The following is a 16905-nucleotide window of genomic DNA, read 5'->3' as shown; positions in this document are numbered from 1 at the left end:
AGGAATGCATATGTCCTCACAGAAACTGATTATATGATGTTACCGCTTCTGTGGCAGCAGCTTCAAAGACAGTCCCAAAGGTGAGAGAGAAACAGGTTTGTAAGGTTGTCTCTGTTTCTGTTAGTCCATTGTTTTACAATCCTAAGCACAGGTATAGCTGTTTTCAGCTCTTATCTGTAGGTCGTTATGAGATGGACCAAGCAGTAAACAGGAGCTCCCAAAGCAGCTCGTTGGACAGACTGATGAATCACGTGACTGAAAAGGAAGACGAACGTTCCTTAAGCAAAACATGCTTTAGTGTTAAGAAGAGTTTTAAAGACTCACAATTCTGAAATAATGGTAACCTTTTTTTTTTTTTTAATTGGCCGGAATCGTAACGGGTTTCCCGTGGTGGCAGGCGAGAATTCTTCCAGTCTCTATCAGGAAGGTATTATTGACCAATGTTAAATTAAAAAAAAAACAATGACATTCGCAGGTATTTTATGAGTAGAACTTAATTTCAGGTTCAATTTTAAGGACAGCTAAACCAGGTTGTGTTCTCGTCCGCCACTGCATAGGCAATGGTTTTGCCAGCATTGGCCGGGAATCGAACCCGGTCTCCCGCGTGGCAGGCGAGAATTCTACCACTGAACCACCAAGGACCGCCACGTGGGCGGGTGTGCCATTGTGCTAGAGTCAAACCCCTGAAAGACACTCCGTTCAGTCTGTGTATTTTGGGAAGCGAACCCCGTTGGAGAACAGCACGCTCATTTACCAGTGAACCATGGTTTGTCGTTGTTATAAGTTAAATAAGTCCTGGTAGGAATGCATATTTCCTCACAGAAACTGATATATGATGTTACCGTTTCTGTGGCAGCAGCTTCAAAGACAGTCCCAAAGGTGAGAGAGAAACAGGTTTGTAAGTTTGTCTCTGTTTCGTTAGACCATTGTTTTACAATCCTAAGCACAGGTATAGCTGTTTTCAGCTCTTATCTGTAGGTCGTTATGAGAGGAACCAAGCAGTAAACAGGAGCTCCCAAAGCAGCTAATTGGACAGACTGATGAGTCACGTGACCGAAAAGGAAGAGAGAAGTCCCTTTAGCAAAACATGCTTTAGCTGTTAAGAAGAGTTTTAAAGACTAATAATTCTGAAAAAGGAAACCTCATTTCAGAGAACAGCACGCTCATTTACCAGTGAACCATGGTTTGTCGTTGTTATAAGTTAAATAAGTCCTGGTAGGAATGCATATGTCCTCACAGAAACTGATTATATGATGTTACCGCTTCTGTGGCAGCAGCTTCAAAGACAGTCCCAAAGGTGAGAGAGAAACAGGTTTGTAAGGTTGTCTCTGTTTCGTTAGTCCATTGTTTTACAATCCTAAGCACAGGTATAGCTGTTTTCAGCTCTTATCTGTAGGTCGTTATGAGATGGACCAAGCAGTAAACAGGAGCTCCCAAAGCAGCTCGTTGGACAGACTGATGAATCACGTGACTGAAAAGGAAGACGAAAGTTCCTTACAAAAACATGCTTTAGTGTTAAGAAGAGTTTTAAAGACTCACAATTCTGAAATAATGGTAACCTTTTTTTTTTTTTAATTGGCCGAATCGGTCACGGGTTTCCCGTGTGGCAGGCGAGAATTCTTCCAGTCTCTATCAGGAAGGTATTATTGACCAATGTTAAAGTAAAAAAAAAACAATGACATTCGCAGGTATTTTATGAGTAGAACTTAATTTCAGGTTCAATTTTAAGGACAGCTAAACCAGGTTGTGTTCTCGTCCGCCACTGCATAGGCAATGGTTCTGCCAGCATTGGCCGAATCGAACCCGGTCTCCCCGCAGTGGCAGGCGAGAATTCTACCACTGAACCACCAAGGACCGCCACGTGGGCGGGGTGTGCCATTGTGCTAGAGTCAAACCCCTGAAAGACACTCCGTTCAGTCTGTGTATTTTGGGAAGCGAACCCCGTTGGAGAACAGCATGCTCATTTACCAGTGAACCATGGTTTGTCGTTGTTATAAGTTAAATAAGTCCTGGTAGGAATGCATATTTCCTCACAGAAACTGATATATGATGTTACCGTTTCTGTGGCAGCAGCTTCAAAGACAGTCCCAAAGGTGAGAGAGAAACAGGTTTGTAAGTTTGTCTCTGTTTCTGTTAGACCATTGTTTTACAATCCTAAGCACAGGTATAGCTGTTTTCAGCTCTTATCTGTAGGTCGTTATGAGAGGAACCAAGCAGTAAACAGGAGCTCCCAAAGCAGCTAATTGACAGACTGATGAGTCACGTGACCGAAAAGGAAGAGAGAAGTCCCTTTAGCAAAACATGCTTTAGCGCTAAGAAGAGTTTTAAAGACTAATAATTCTGAAAAAAGGAAACCTCATTTCAGAGAACAGCACGCTCATTTACCAGTGAACCATGGTTTGTCGTTGTTATAAGTTAAATAAGTCCTGGTAGGAATGCATATGTCCTCACAGAAACTGATTATATGATGTTACCGCTTCTGTGGCAGCAGCTTCAAAGACAGTCCCAAAGGTGAGAGAGAAACAGGTTTGTAAGGTTGTCTCTGTTTCGTTAGTCCATTGTTTTACAATCCTAAGCACAGGTATAGCTGTTTTCAGCTCTTATCTGTAGGTCGTTATGAGATGGACCAAGCAGTAAACAGGAGCTCCCAAAGCAGCTCGTTGGACAGACTGATGAATCACGTGACTGAAAAGGAAGACGAAAGTTCCTTACAAAACATGCTTTAGTGTTAAGAAGAGTTTTAAAGACTCACAATTCTGAAATAATGGTAACCTTTTTTTTTTAATTGGCCGGGAATCGATAACGGGTTTCCCATGTGGCAGGCGAGAATTCTTCCAGTCTCTATCAGGAAGGTATTATTGACCAATGTTAAATTAAAAAAAAAAACAATGACATTCGCAGGTATTTTATGAGTAGAACTTAATTTCAGGTTCAATTTTAAGGACAGCTAAACCAGGTTGTGTTCTCGTCCGCCACTGCATAGGCAATGGTTCTGCCAGCATTGGCCGGGAATCGAACCCGGTCTCGCGTGGCAGGCGGCAGAATTCTACCACTGAACCACCAAGGACCGCCACGTGGGCGGGGTGTGCCATTGTGCTAGAGTCAAACCCCTGAAAGACACTCCGTTCAGTCTGTGTATTTTGGGAAGCGAACCCCGTTGGAGAACAGCACGCTCATTTACCAGTGAACCATGGTTTGTCGTTGTTATAAGTTAAATAAGTCCTGGTAGGAATGCATATTTCCTCACAGAAACTGATATATGATGTTACCGCTTTCTGTGGCAGCAGCTTCAAAGACAGTCCCAAAGGTGAGAGAGAAACAGGTTTGTAAGTTTGTCTCTGTTTCTGTTAGACCATTGTTTTACAATCCTAAGCACAGGTATAGCTGTTTTCAGCTCTTATCTGTAGGTCGTTATGAGAGGAACCAAGCAGTAAACAGGAGCTCCCAAAGCAGCTAATTGACAGACTGATGAGTCACGTGACCGAAAAGGAAGAGAGAAGTCCCTTTAGCAAAACATGCTTTAGCGTTAAGAAGAGTTTTAAAGACTAATAATTCTGAAAAAAGGAAACCTCATTTCAGAGAACAGCACGCTCATTTACCAGTGAACCATGGTTTGTCGTTGTTATAAGTTAAATAAGTCCTGGTAGGAATGCATATGTCCTCACAGAAACTGATTATATGATGTTACCGTTTCTGTGGCAGCAGCTTCAAAGACAGTCCCAAAGGTGAGAGAGAAACAGGTTTGTAAGGTTGTCTCTGTTTCGTTAGTCCATTGTTTTACAATCCTAAGCACAGGTATAGCTGTTTTCAGCTCTTATCTGTAGGTCGTTATGAGATGGACCAAGCAGTAAACAGGAGCTCCCAAAGCAGCTCGTTGGACAGACTGATGAATCACGTGACTGAAAAGGAAGACGAACGTCCCTTAAGCAAAACATGCTTTAGTGTTAAGAAGAGTTTTAAAGACTCACAATTCTGAAATAATGGTAACCTTTTTTTTTAATTGGCCGGGAATCGGTAACGGGTTCCCGTGTGGCAGGCGAGAATTCTTCCAGTCTCTATCAGGAAGGTATTATTGACCAATGTTAAAGTAAAAAAACAATGACATTCGCAGGTATTTTATGAGTAGAACTTAATTTCAGGTTCAATTTTAAGGACAGCTAAACCAGGTTGTGTTCTCGTCCGCCACTGCATAGGCAATGGTTTTGCCAGCATTGGCCGGGAATCGAACCCGGGTCTCCCGCGTGGCAGGCGAGAATTCTACCACTGAACCACCAAGGACCGCCACGTGGGCGGGTGTGCCATTGTGCTAGAGTCAAACCCCTGAAAGACACTCCGCTCAGTCTGTGTATTTTGGGAAGCGAACCTCGTTGAGAACAGCATGCTCATTTACCAGTGAACCATGGTTTGTCGTTGTTATAAGTTAAATAAGTCCTGGTAGGAATGCATATTTCCTCACAGAAACTGATATATGATGTTACCGCTTCTGTGGCAGCAGCTTCAAAGACAGTCCCAAAGGTGAGAGAGAAACAGGTTTGTAAGTTTGTCTCTGTTTCTGTTAGACCATTGTTTTACAATCCTAAGCACAGGTATAGCTGTTTTCAGCTCTTATCTGTAGGTCGTTATGAGAGGAACCAAGCAGTAAACAGGAGCTCCCAAAGCAGCTAATTGACAGACTGATGAGTCACGTGACCGAAAAGGAAGAGAGAAGTCCCTTTAGCAAAACATGCTTTAGCTGCTAAGAAGAGTTTTAAAGACTAATAATTCTGAAAAAGGAAACCTCATTTCAGAGAACAGCACGCCATTTACCAGTGAACCATGGTTTGTCGTTGTTATAAGTTAAATAAGTCCTGGTAGGAATGCATATGTCCTCACAGAAACTGATTATATGATGTTACCGCTTCTGTGGCAGCAGCTTCAAAGACAGTCCCAAAGGTGAGAGAGAAACAGGTTTGTAAGTTTGTCTCTGTTTCTGTTAGTCCATTGTTTTACAATCCTAAGCACAGGTATAGCTGTTTTCAGCTCTTATCTGTAGGTCGTTATGAGAGGAACCAAGCAGTAAACAGGAGCTCCCAAAGCAGCTAATTGACAGACTGATGAGTCACGTGACTGAAAAGGAAGAGAGAAGTCCCTTTAGCAAAACATGCTTTAGCGTTAAGAAGAGTTTTAAAGACTAATAATTCTGAAAAAAAGGAAACCTCATTTTTTTTACAGCACGCTCATTTACCAGTGAACCATGGTTTGTCGTTGTTATAAGTTAAATAAGTCCTGGTAGGAATGTATATTTCCTCACAGAAACTGATATATGATGTTACGTGCGCTTTCTGTGGCAGCAGCTTCAAAGACAGTCCCAAAGGTGAGAGAGAAACAGGTTTGTAAGTTTGTCTCTGTTTCTGTTAGACCATTGTTTTACAATCCTAAGCACAGGTATAGCTGTTTTCAGCTCTTATCTGTAGGTCGTTATGAGAGGGAACCAAGCAGTAAACAGGAGCTCCCAAAGCAGCTAATTGACAGACTGATGAGTCACGTGACCGAAAAGGAAGAGAGAAGTCCCTTTAGCAAAACATGCTTTAGCTGTTAAGAAGAGTTTTAAAGACTAATAATTCTGAAAAAAGGAAACCTCATTTCAGAGAACAGCACGCCATTTACCAGTGAACCATGGTTTGTCGTTGTTATAAGTTAAATAAGTCCTGGTAGGAATGTATATGTCCTCACAGAAACTGATTATATGATGTTACCGCTTTCTGTGGCAGCAGCTTCAAAGACAGTCCCAAAGGTGAGAGAGAAACAGGTTTGTAAGGTTGTCTCTGTTTCTGTTAGTCCATTGTTTTACAATCCTAAGCACAGGTATAGCTGTTTTCAGCTCTTATCTGTAGGTCGTTATGAGATGGACCAAGTAGTAAACAGGAGCTCCCAAAGCAGCTCGTTGGACAGACTGATGAATCACGTGACTGAAAAGGAAGACGAAAGTCCCTTACAAAACATGCTTTAGTGTTAAGAAGAGTTTTAAAGACTCACAATTCTGAAATAATGGTAACCTTTTTTTTTTTTTAATTGGCCGGAATCGTAACGGGTTTCCCGTGTGGCAGGCGCAGAATTCTTCCAGTCTCTATCAGGAAGGTATTATTGACCAATGTTAAATTAAAAAAAAAAACAATGACATTCGCAGGTATTTTATGAGTAGAACTTAATTTCAGGTTCAATTTTAAGGACAGCTAAACCAGGTTGTGTTCTCGTCCGCCACTGCATAGGCAATGGTTCTGCCAGCATTGGCCGAATCGAACCCGGTCTCCGCAGTGGCAGGCGAGAATTCTACCACTGAACCACCAAGGACCGCCACGTGGGCGGGGTGTGCCATTGTGCTAGAGTCAAACCCTGAAAGACACTCCGCTCAGTCTGTGTATTTTGGGAAGCGAACCCTGTTGGAGAACAGCACGCTCATTTACCAGTGAACCATGGTTTGTCGTTGTTATAAGTTAAATAAGTCCTGGTAGGAATGCATATTTCCTCACAGAAACTGATATATGATGTTACCGCTTTCTGTGGCAGCAGCTTCAAAGACAGTCCCAAAGGTGAGAGAGAAACAGGTTTGTAAGTTTGTCTCTGTTTCATGTTAGACCATTGTTTTACAATCCTAAGCACAGGTATAGCTGTTTTCAGCTCTTATCTGTAGGTCGTTATGAGAGGAACCAAGCAGTAAACAGGAGCTCCCAAAGCAGCTAATTGACAGACTGATGAGTCACGTGACCGAAAAGGAAGAGAGAAGTCCCTTTAGCAAAACATGCTTTAGCGCTAAGAAGAGTTTTAAAGACTAATAATTCTGAAAAAAGGAAACCTCATTTCAGAGAACAGCACGCTCATTTACCAGTGAACCATGGTTTGTCGTTGTTATAAGTTAAATAAGTCCTGGTAGGAATGCATATGTCCTCACAGAAACTGATTATATGATGTTACCGCTTTCTGTGGCAGCAGCTTCAAAGACAGTCCCAAAGGTGAGAGAGAAACAGGTTTGTAAGGTTGTCTCTGTTTCTGTTAGTCCATTGTTTTACAATCCTAAGCACAGGTATAGCTGTTTTCAGCTCTTATCTGTAGGTCGTTATGAGATGGACCAAGCAGTAAACAGGAGCTCCCAAAGCAGCTCGTTGGACAGACTGATGAATCACGTGACTGAAAAGGAAGACGAAAGTTCCTTAAGCAAAACATGCTTTAGTGTTAAGAAGAGTTTTAAAGACTCACAATTCTGAAATAATGGTAACCTTTTTTTTTAATTGGCCGGGAATCGGTAACGGGTTCCCGTGTGGCAGGCGAGAATTCTTCCAGTCTCTATCAGGAAGGTATTATTGACCAATGTTAAATTAAAAAAAAAAACAATGACATTCGCAGGTATTTTATGAGTAGAACTTAATTTCAGGTTCAATTTTAAGGACAGCTAAACCAGGTTGTGTTCTCGTCCGCCACTGCATAGGCAATGGTTCTGCCAGCATTGGCCGAATCGAACCCGGTCTCCCGCGTGGCAGGCGAGAATTCTACCACTGAACCACCAAGGACCGCCACGTGGGCGGGTGTGCCATTGTGCTAGAGTCAAACTCCTGAAAGACACTCCGCTCAGTCTGTGTATTTTGGGAAGCTTAACCCCGTTGGAGAACAGCATGCTCATTTACCAGTGAACCATGGTTTGTCGTTGTTATAAGTTAAATAAGTCCTGGTAGGAATGCATATTTCCTCACAGAAACTGATATATGATGTTACCGCTTCTGTGGCAGCAGCTTCAAAGACAGTCCCAAAGGTGAGAGAGAAACAGGTTTGTAAGTTTGTCTCTGTTTCTGTTAGACCATTGTTTTACAATCCTAAGCACAGGTATAGCTGTTTTCAGCTCTTATCTGTAGGTCGTTATGAGAGGAACCAAGCAGTAAACAGGAGCTCCCAAAGCAGCTAATTGACAGACTGATGAGTCACGTGACCGAAAAGGAAGAGAGAAGTCCCTTTAGCAAAACATGCTTTAGCGTTAAGAAGAGTTTTAAAGACTAATAATTCTGAAAAAAGGAAACCTCATTTCAGAGAACAGCACGCCATTTACCAGTGAACCATGGTTTGTCGTTGTTATAAGTTAAATAAGTCCTGGTAGGAATGCATATGTCCTCACAGAAACTGATTATATGATGTTACCGCTTCTGTGGCAGCAGCTTCAAAGACAGTCCCAAAGGTGAGAGAGAAACAGGTTTGTAAGGTTGTCTCTGTTTCTGTTAGTCCATTGTTTTACAATCCTAAGCACAGGTATAGCTGTTTTCAGCTCTTATCTGTAGGTCGTTATGAGATGGACCAAGCAGTAAACAGGAGCTCCCAAAGCAGCTCGTTGGACAGACTGATGAATCACGTGACTGAAAAGGAAGACGAACGTTCCTTAAGCAAAACATGCTTTAGTGTTAAGAAGAGTTTTAAAGACTCACAATTCTGAAATAATGGTAACCTTTTTTTTTTTAATTGGCCGAATCGGTAACGGGTTCCCGTGGTGGCAGGCGAGAATTCTTCCAGTCTCTATCAGGAAGGTATTATTGACCAATGTTAAATTAAAAAAACAATGACATTCGCAGGTATTTTATGAGTAGAACTTAATTTCAGGTTCAATTTTAAGGACAGCTAAACCAGGTTGTGTTCTCGTCCGCCACTGCATAGGCAATGGTTCTGCCAGCATTGGCCGAATCGAACCCGGTCTCCCGCGTGGCAGGCGAGAATTCTACCACTGAACCACCAAGGACCGCCACGTGGGCGGGTGTGCCATTGTGCTAGAGTCAAACTCTGAAAGACACTCCGCTCAGTCTGTGTATTTTGGGAAGCGAACCCGTTGGAGAACAGCATGCTCATTTACCAGTGAACCATGGTTTGTCGTTGTTATAAGTTAAATAAGTCCTGGTAGGAATGCATATTTCCTCACAGAAACTGATATATGATGTTACCGCTTTCTGTGGCAGCAGCTTCAAAGACAGTCCCAAAGGTGAGAGAGAAACAGGTTTGTAAGTTTGTCTCTGTTTCTGTTAGACCATTGTTTTACAATCCTAAGCACAGGTATAGCTGTTTTCAGCTCTTATCTGTAGGTCGTTATGAGAGGAACCAAGCAGTAAACAGGAGCTCCCAAAGCAGCTAATTGACAGACTGATGAGTCACGTGACCGAAAAGGAAGAGAGAAGTCCCTTTAGCAAAACATGCTTTAGCGTTAAGAAGAGTTTTAAAGACTAATAATTCTGAAAAAGGAAACCTCATTTCAGAGAACAGCACGCTCATTTACCAGTGAACCATGGTTTGTCGTTGTTATAAGTTAAATAAGTCCTGGTAGGAATGCATATGTCCTCACAGAAACTGATATATGATGTTACCGCTTCTGTGGCAGCAGCTTCAAAGACAGTCCCAAAGGTGAGAGAGAAACAGGTTTGTAAGGTTGTCTCTGTTTCTGTTAGTCCATTGTTTTACAATCCTAAGCACAGGTATAGCTGTTTTCAGCTCTTATCTGTAGGTCGTTATGAGATGGACCAAGCAGTAAACAGGAGCTCCCAAAGCAGCTCGTTGGACAGACTGATGAATCACGTGACTGAAAAGGAAGACGAAAGTCCCTTACAAAACATGCTTTAGTGTTAAGAAGAGTTTTAAAGACTCACAATTCTGAAATAATGGTAACCTTTTTTTTTTTAATTGGCCGAATCGGTAACGGGTTTCCGTGGTGGCAGGCGAGAATTCTTCCAGTCTCTATCAGGAAGGTATTATTGACCAATGTTAAATTAAAAAAAAAAAAATGACATTCGCAGGTATTTTATGAGTAGAACTTAATTTCAGGTTCAATTTTAAGGAGAGCTAAACCAGGTTGTGTTCTCGTCCGCCACTGCATAGGCAATGGTTCTGCCAGCATTGGCCGAATCGAACCCGGTCTCCCGCGTGGCAGGCGAGAATTCTACCACTGAACCACCAAGGACTGCCACGTGGGCGGGTGTGCCATTGTGCTAGAGTCAAACCCTGAAAGACACTCCGTTCAGTCTGTGTATTTTGGGAAGCGAACCCCGTTGGAGAACAGCATGCTCATTTACCAGTGAACCATGGTTTGTCGTTGTTATAAGTTAAATAAGTCCTGGTAGGAATGCATATTTCCTCACAGAAACTGATATATGATGTTACCGCTTCTGTGGCAGCAGCTTCAAAGACAGTCCCAAAGGTGAGAGAGAAACAGGTTTGTAAGTTTGTCTCTGTTTGTTAGACCATTGTTTTACAATCCTAAGCACAGGTATAGCTGTTTTCAGCTCTTATCTGTAGGTCGTTATGAGAGGAACCAAGCAGTAAACAGGAGCTCCCAAAGCAGCTAATTGACAGACTGATGAGTCACGTGACCGAAAAGGAAGAGAGAAGTCCCTTTAGCAAAACATGCTTTAGCTGTTAAGAAGAGTTTTAAAGACTAATAATTGAAAAAAAGGAAACCTCATTTCAGAGAACAGCACGCTCATTTACCAGTGAACCATGGTTTGTCGTTGTTATAAGTTAAATAAGTCCTGGTAGGAATGTATATGTCCTCACAGAAACTGATATATGATGTTACCGCTTCTGTGGCAGCAGCTTCAAAGACAGTCCCAAAGGTGAGAGAGAAAACAGGTTTGTAAGTTTGTCTCTGTTTCTGTTAGACCATTGTTTTACAATCCTAAGCACAGGTATAGCTGTTTTCAGCTCTTATCTGTAGGTCGTTATGAGAGGAACCAAGCAGTAAACAGGAGCTCCCAAAGCAGCTAATTGGACAGACTGATGAGTCACGTGACCGAAAAGGAAGAGAGAAGTCCCTTTAGCAAAACATGCTTTAGCTTTAAGAAGAGTTTTAAAGACTAATAATTCTGAAAAAAGGAAACCTCATTTCAGAGAACAGCACGCTCATTTACCAGTGAACCATGGTTTGTCGTTGTTATAAGTTAAATAAGTCCTGGTAGGAATGCATATTCCTCACAGAAACTGATATATGATGTTACCGCTTCTGTGGCAGCAGCTTCAAAGACAGTCCCAAAGGTGAGAGAGAAACAGGTTTGTAAGTTTGTCTCTGTTTCGTTAGACCATTGTTTTACAATCCTAAGCACAGGTATAGCTGTTTTCAGCTCTTATCTGTAGGTCGTTATGAGAGGAACCAAGCAGTAAACAGGAGCTCCCAAAGCAGCTAATTGACAGACTGATGAGTCACGTGACCGAAAAGGAAGAGAGAAGTCCCTTTAGCAAAACATGCTTTAGCGCTAAGAAGAGTTTTAAAGACTAATAATTCTGAAAAAAGGAAACCTCATTTCAGAGAACAGCACGCCATTTACCAGTGAACCATGGTTTGTCGTTGTTATAAGTTAAATAAGTCCTGGTAGGAATGCATATGTCCTCACAGAAACTGATTATATGATGTTACCGCTTCTGTGGCAGCAGCTTCAAAGACAGTCCCAAAGGTGAGAGAGAAACAGGTTTGTAAGGTTGTCTCTGTTTCTGTTAGTCCATTGTTTTACAATCCTAAGCACAGGTATAGCTGTTTTCAGCTCTTATCTGTAGGTCGTTATGAGATGGACCAAGCAGTAAACAGGAGCTCCCAAAGCAGCTCGTTGGACAGACTGATGAATCACGTGACTGAAAAGGAAGACGAACGTCCCTTAAGCAAAACATGCTTTAGTGTTAAGAAGAGTTTTAAAGACTCACAATTCTGAAATAATGGTAACCTTTTTTTTTTTTAATTGGCCGAATCGGTAACGGTTTCCCGTGGTGGCAGGCGAGAATTCTTCCAGTCTCTATCAGGAAGGTATTATTGACCAATGTTAAATTAAAAAAAAAAAAACAATGACATTCGCAGGTATTTTATGAGTAGAACTTAATTTCAGGTTCAATTTTAAGGACAGCTAAACCAGGTTGTGTTCTCGTCCGCCACTGTATAGGCAATGGTTCTGCCAGCATTGGCCGAATCGAACCCGGTCTCCCGCGTGGCAGGCGAGAATTCTACCACTGAACCACCAAGGACCGCCACGTGGGCGGGTGTGCCATTGTGCTAGAGTCAAACTCCTGAAAGACACTCCGCTCAGTCTGTGTATTTTGGGAAGCGAACCCCGTTGGAGAACAGCACGCTCATTTACCAGTGAACCATGGTTTGTCGTTGTTATAAGTTAAATAAGTCCTGGTAGGAATGTATATTTCCTCACAGAAACTGATATATGATGTTACCGCTTCTGTGGCAGCAGCTTCAAAGACAGTCCCAAAGGTGAGAGAGAAACAGGTTTGTAAGTTTGTCTCTGTTTCTGTTAGACCATTGTTTTACAATCCTAAGCACAGGTATAGCTGTTTTCAGCTCTTATCTGTAGGTCGTTATGAGAGGAACCAAGCAGTAAACAGGAGCTCCCAAAGCAGCTAATTGACAGACTGATGAGTCACGTGACCGAAAAGGAAGAGAGAAGTCCCTTTAGCAAAACATGCTTTAGCGTTAAGAAGAGTTTTAAAGACTAATAATTCTGAAAAAGGAAACCTCATTTCAGAGAACAGCACGCTCATTTACCAGTGAACCATGGTTTGTCGTTGTTATAAGTTAAATAAGTCCTGGTAGGAATGCATATGTCCTCACAGAAACTGATTATATGATGTTACCGCTTTCTGTGGCAGCAGCTTCAAAGACAGTCCCAAAGGTGAGAGAGAAACAGGTTTGTAAGGTTGTCTCTGTTTCTGTTAGTCCATTGTTTTACAATCCTAAGCACAGGTATAGCTGTTTTCAGCTCTTATCTGTAGGTCGTTATGAGATGGACCAAGCAGTAAACAGGAGCTCCCAAAGCAGCTCGTTGGACAGACTGATGAATCACGTGACTGAAAAGGAAGACGAAAAGTTCCTTAAGCAAAACATGCTTTAGTGTTAAGAAGAGTTTTAAAGACTCACAATTCTGAAATAATGGTAACCTTTTTTTTTTTTTAATTGGCCGAATCGTAACGGGTTTCCCGTGTGGCAGGCGCAGAATTCTTCCAGTCTCTATCAGGAAGGTATTATTGACCAATGTTAAATTAAAAAAACAATGACATTCGCAGGTATTTTATGAGTAGAACTTAATTTCAGGTTCAATTTTAAGGACAGCTAAACCAGGTTGTGTTCTCGTCCCGCCACTGCATAGGCAATGGTTCTGCCAGCATTGGCCGAATCGAACCCGGTCTCCCGCGTGGCAGGCGAGAATTCTACCACTGAACCACCAAGGACCGCCACGTGGGCGGGGTGTGCCATTGTGCTAGAGTCAAACCCTGAAAGACACTCCGCTCAGTCTGTGTATTTTGGGAAGCGAACCCCGCTGGAGAACAGCATGCTCATTTACCAGTGAACCATGGTTTGTCGTTGTTATAAGTTAAATAAGTCCTGGTAGGAATGCATATTTCCTCACAGAAACTGATATATGATGTTACCGCTTCTGTGGCAGCAGCTTCAAAGACAGTCCCAAAGGTGAGAGAGAAACAGGTTTGTAAGTTTGTCTCTGTTTCATAGACCATTGTTTTACAATCCTAAGCACAGGTATAGCTGTTTTCAGCTCTTATCTGTAGGTCGTTATGAGAGGAACCAAGCAGTAAACAGGAGCTCCCAAAGCAGCTAATTGACAGACTGATGAGTCACGTGACCTAAAAAGGAAGAGAGAAGTCCCTTTAGCAAAACATGCTTTAGCTTAAGAAGAGTTTTAAAGACTAATAATTCTGAAAAAGGAAACCTCATTTCAGAGAACAGCACGCTCATTTACCAGTGAACCATGGTTTGTCGTTGTTATAAGTTAAATAAGTCCTGGTAGGAATGCATATGTCCTCACAGAAACTGATTATATGATGTTACCGCTTCTGTGGCAGCAGCTTCAAAGACAGTCCCAAAGGTGAGAGAGAAACAGGTTTGTAAGGTTGTCTCTGTTTCGTTAGTCCATTGTTTTACAATCCTAAGCACAGGTATAGCTGTTTTCAGCTCTTATCTGTAGGTCGTTATGAGATGGACCAAGCAGTAAACAGGAGCTCCCAAAGCAGCTCGTTGGACAGACTGATGAATCACGTGACTGAAAAGGAAGACGAACGTCCCTTAAGCAAAACATGCTTTAGTGTTAAGAAGAGTTTTAAAGACTCACAATTCTGAAATAATGGTAACCTTTTTTTTAATTGGCCGAATCGTAACGGGTTCCCGTGGCAGGCGCGAGAATTCTTCCAGTCTCTATCAGGAAGGTATTATTGACCAATGTTAAATTAAAAAAAAAATGACATTCGCAGGTATTTTATGAGTAGAACTTAATTTCAGGTTCAATTTTAAGGACAGCTAAACCAGGTTGTGTTCTCGTCCGCCACTGCATAGGCAATGGTTCTGCCAGCATTGGCCGAATCGAACCCGGTCTCCCGCGTGGCAGGCGAGAATTCTACCACTGAACCACCAAGGACCGCCACGTGGGCGGGTGTGCCATTGTGCTAGAGTCAAACCCCTGAAAGACACTCCGTTCAGTCTGTGTATTTTGGGAAGCGAACCCCGTTGGAGAACAGCACGCTCATTTACCAGTGAACCATGGTTTGTCGTTGTTATAAGTTAAATAAGTCCTGGTAGGAATGCATATTTCCTCACAGAAACTGATATATGATGTTACCGCTTCTGTGGCAGCAGCTTCAAAGACAGTCCCAAAGGTGAGAGAGAAACAGGTTTGTAAGTTTGTCTCTGTTTCATTAGACCATTGTTTTACAATCCTAAGCACAGGTATAGCTGTTTTCAGCTCTTATCTGTAGGTCGTTATGAGAGGAACCAAGCAGTAAACAGGAGCTCCCAAAGCAGCTAATTGACAGACTGATGAGTCACGTGACCGAAAAGGAAGAGAGAAGTCCCTTTAGCAAAACATGCTTTAGCGTTAAGAAGAGTTTTAAAGACTAATAATTCTGAAAAAAGGAAACCTCATTTCAGAGAACAGCACGCTCATTTACCAGTGAACCATGGTTTGTCGTTGTTATAAGTTAAATAAGTCCTGGTAGGAATGCATATGTCCTCACAGAAACTGATTATATGATGTTACCGCTTCTGTGGCAGCAGCTTCAAAGACAGTCCCAAAGGTGAGAGAGAAACAGGTTTGTAAGGTTGTCTCTGTTTCTGTTAGTCCATTGTTTTACAATCCTAAGCACAGGTATAGCTGTTTTCAGCTCTTATCTGTAGGTCGTTATGAGAGGAACCAAGCAGTAAACAGGAGCTCCCAAAGCAGCTAATTGGACAGACTGATGAATCACGTGACTGAAAAGGAAGACGAAAGTTCCTTAAGCAAAACATGCTTTAGTGTTAAGAAGAGTTTTAAAAGACTCACAATTCTGAAATAATGGTAACCTTTTTTTTTTTAATTGGCCGAATCGGTAACGGGTTTCCCGTGTGGCAGGCGCAGAATTCTTCCAGTCTCTATCAGGAAGGTATTATTGACCAATGTTAAATTAAAAAAAAAAAAACAATGACATTCGCAGCTATTTTATGAGTAGAACTTAATTTCAGGTTCAATTTTAAGGACAGCTAAACCAGGTTGTGTTCTCGTCCGCCACTGCATAGGCAATGGTTCTGCCAGCATTGGCCGGGAATCGAACCCGGTCTCCCGCGTGGCAGGCGAGAATTCTACCACTGAACCACCAAGGACCGCCACGTGGGCGGGTGTGCCATTGTGCTAGAGTCAAACCCCTGAAAGACACTCCGCTCAGTCTGTGTATTTTGGGAAGCGAACCCGTTGGAGAACAGCATGCTCATTTACCAGTGAACCATGGTTTGTCGTTGTTATAAGTTAAATAAGTCCTGGTAGGAATGCATATTTCCTCACAGAAACTGATATATGATGTTACCGCTTTCTGTGGCAGCAGCTTCAAAGACAGTCCCAAAGGTGAGAGAGAAACAGGTTTGTAAGTTTGTCTCTGTTTCATTAGACCATTGTTTTACAATCCTAAGCACAGGTATAGCTGTTTTCAGCTCTTATCTGTAGGTCGTTATGAGAGGAACCAAGCAGTAAACAGGAGCTCCCAAAGCAGCTAATTGACAGACTGATGAGTCACGTGACCGAAAAGGAAGAGAGAAGTCCCTTTAGCAAAACATGCTTTAGCGTTAAGAAGAGTTTTAAAGACTAATAATTCTGAAAAAGGAAACCTCATTTCAGAGAACAGCACGCCATTTACCAGTGAACCATGGTTTGTCGTTGTTATAAGTTAAATAAGTCCTGGTAGGAATGCATATGTCCTCACAGAAACTGATTATATGATGTTACCGCTTCTGTGGCAGCAGCTTCAAAGACAGTCCCAAAGGTGAGAGAGAAACAGGTTTGTAAGGTTGTCTCTGTTTCTGTTAGTCCATTGTTTTACAATCCTAAGCACAGGTATAGCTGTTTTCAGCTCTTATCTGTAGGTCGTTATGAGATGGACCAAGCAGTAAACAGGAGCTCCCAAAGCAGCTCGTTGGACAGACTGATGAATCACGTGACTGAAAAGGAAGACGAAAAGTCCCTTAAGCAAAACATGCTTTAGTGTTAAGAAGAGTTTTAAAGACTCACAATTCTGAAATAATGGTAACCTTTTTTTTTTTTAATTGGCCGAATCGGTAACGGGTTTCCAGTGGCAGGCGAGAATTCTTCCAGTCTCTATCAGGAAGGTATTATTGACCAATGTTAAATTAAAAAAAAACAATGACATTCGCAGCTATTTTATGAGTAGAACTTAATTTCAGGTTCAATTTTAAGGACAGCTAAACCAGGTTGTGTTCTCGTCCGCCACTGCATAGGCAATGGTTCTGCCAGCATTGGCCAGGAATCGAACCCGGTCTCCCGCGTGTGCAGGCGAGAATTCTACCACTGAACCACCAAGGACCGCCACGTGGGCGGGTGTGCCATTGTGCTAGAGTCAAACCCCTGAAAGACACTCCGTTCAGTC

General features: G+C 42.3%; 3 non-coding genes across 3 annotated transcripts; all 3 read right to left on the bottom strand.

Moving 5' to 3' along the window:
* Window positions 1-571: 571 nt before the first annotated feature.
* trnag-gcc lies at window positions 572-645 on the bottom strand. Its single transcript has one exon. It is a non-coding gene; the product is annotated as a tRNA-Gly (tRNA).
* A 3562-nt stretch (window positions 646-4207) lies between these two features.
* trnag-gcc lies at window positions 4208-4282 on the bottom strand. Its single transcript has one exon. It is a non-coding gene; the product is annotated as a tRNA-Gly (tRNA).
* An 11279-nt stretch (window positions 4283-15561) lies between these two features.
* trnag-gcc lies at window positions 15562-15635 on the bottom strand. The gene has a single exon. It is a non-coding gene; the product is annotated as a tRNA-Gly (tRNA).
* Window positions 15636-16905: the final 1270 nt, after the last annotated feature.

The sequence above is a fragment of the Puntigrus tetrazona genome, chromosome 20 (genome assembly GCF_018831695.1).
Source record: "Puntigrus tetrazona isolate hp1 chromosome 20, ASM1883169v1, whole genome shotgun sequence".
NCBI lineage: Eukaryota > Metazoa > Chordata > Actinopteri > Cypriniformes > Cyprinidae > Puntigrus > Puntigrus tetrazona.
This window is presented reverse-complemented; position numbering and strand designations above follow the sequence as displayed.